Genomic DNA, 2,465 nt, shown 5'->3' on the forward strand with positions numbered 1-2,465 from the left:
GTTCTCTTCAGTGTGATCTGAACAAAGCAGTTTATCAATTTATGAGACAAGAAAAGCAAGGAAATCATGTCTATTCTGTTAACATCCATTATGCATGTCCCCTGCCCATGTGCAGGGGAATCAAGGTCCTTTCTTCAGGTGCGTCTGAGAATGGGTCTGCAGTTTCTCCTGCAGGAACTACACCGATGGGAGCATGATCTCTAGTGTTGATTTCTTTAGAAGAAAAATCTTAAAAATGCTTGCAAAGTGATCTGAGGACATATTCTGGATTTAAATTTTTTCCCTCTATTTTTACAATTGTCTCATGCTCTATTTTTTTAAGACTCACCTTTATCAGGGTGCCTGGCTGGCTCAGTCAGTGGGGAGATGTGAGTCTTGATCTTGGGATTGTGAGTTTGAGCCCCATGTCAGGTATAGAGATTACTTAAAAAAATAATAAAGTCTAAAAAAAGAAAAGGACACACCTTTATCAACCCTTTCCAAAGCCTTTAATTCTTCGTTTTCAAAATCATGTTCCATCATGTTATATGTAATCTGTTGAAAGTACACTCAGAATATACAGTTTGGGAAGTAGTCAACAACTCTCGGCAAGCACACAACTCACTTGACAGGAACGGGAGTAGGGAGTAGTGATGGAGGGAATGCCAGAGGAGCCTGTGGGCCATGAGGGTCAGGTCTCGGTGCATTAGCCACTGTGGTTTACAGGAGACCAGAGAGACGAATCTGCCAGTCACTTACAGGGAGGCTGGTAAGAAGACAGCTTCCCCTGCACAGCGGGAGGGGCAGGCTCTGGGAAGCCAAGTCACTTTCCCCCACTCTAGTGTCTTCCATGGTGGGGAAGGAATGAGAGAGCTTGCAGTAGCTGGAGTTTGAGGAAAACTGGCCACATCTCCCTACAGTAAAAGCTAAGCCTTTTCCACTGGGTTTAGCAATCAGTAGCTTGAGATACAATGCGGTGTAAATGCATCTGCCTTAGGCCAAGTATTTCTGTAAGTCCACAGTTCCACACCAGGCCAGCTGACCAGCCTCACACTTTGGAATGAGCCCAGCTATGCCCTTGGTGTATTAGGACAGCTTGCTGCAGGGGCAAACTCAATTAATTAGTTAGTTAGTTAGTTCCATTTTTGCAATGGAACAAAAGTCTTAAATTTTGGAACAAAATACTTTAACTTGCAACTTGATGAATGTTATAACAAAGCAACAGTTCAGTAAGGCATTAAGTTCACTATTCAAGGCAATTAGTAAACATCTAACATTTTCTAGGTCCTATCTGTAAGTTAATTATTTACATTTTGTTGTCTTATTTCTTACATCTTCCATGTTGTAATTACTGATTTATTCCTTCTTTCATGCAGTCATATGCATATGTATCTTCAATAGCTGATTTAAATTCTATTAAAGATAACATGACCATGGGACAATTCTTGTCCACCATTTTGTTTCGGTAGGCCAACGGGAATCACAAACCAAACTTGACATGTACCTGCTACCAAAGACAGACTTAACAGTTGGGACAAGGGAAAGAACTTGGGTTTTAGAATAAACAGACCTGGGTTCACGGCCGCTCACAATGTGATCTCAAGTCAGATATTAAACCATGTAACCTCTGAATCCCAGTTTCTTCATCCAGGAAAATCATCATCTCTCTGGAATATTGTAAGAAGCAATGAAATAATGTATGTACGTCTCTAACAGCATAGATAGGTGCTCAATAAAACATAGCTACGAATACCTTTAGAATTCATAGAGAATGCAGTCATTACCAGGAAACAAAAGCTAAGTTAAAAGTGAGACAAGAAGTTAGACCATACTCTTTTCTCAGCCATTTGTTCTGCTAACGGATATGGACAATCTGCCAGGCAACTTGGACGGAGCGTGACGATGAGTTTCCCTGGCCAGCGGTAAGGGCAGTCTCCGGGAAGCTTAATCCTTCTGTTGTAGTATAATAACATCATATTATATTTGCGGTTAACACATAATGATCGCTATACTCCAAGTGCTGTGTTAGACATTTTACTTACATCCTTTTCTTTATGATAACGAGCTAATTTGTGTATTCCTAGACACCACGGCATAACATTACCTTTTCCTCCTCACTAGATATTTTGCTTACATTAAAGTACGAAGTCAGGGCCCCTGGGTAACTCAATTGGTTGAGCCTCTGCCTTCGGGTCGGATCAGGTTCCAGGAGTCCCAGGATCGAGCCCCACATCAGGCTTCTGATGCCAGTGGGGAGCCTGCTTCTCCCTCTTCCTCTGACCCTCCCCCATTTCGTGCTGTCTCTCTCTCAAATAAATAAAATCTTAAAAAAATAATTGCTCAAGATCTTTTTTTTTTAAAAGATTTTATTTATTTGACAGAGAAATCACAAGTAGACAGAGAAATAGGCAGAGAGAGAGGAGTAAACAGGCCCCCCCAGCTGAGCAGAGAGCCCGATGCAGGGCTCGATCCCAGGATCTTGAGAT

Source organism: Mustela erminea, chromosome 8 (genome assembly GCF_009829155.1).
Source record: "Mustela erminea isolate mMusErm1 chromosome 8, mMusErm1.Pri, whole genome shotgun sequence".
NCBI lineage: Eukaryota > Metazoa > Chordata > Mammalia > Carnivora > Mustelidae > Mustela > Mustela erminea.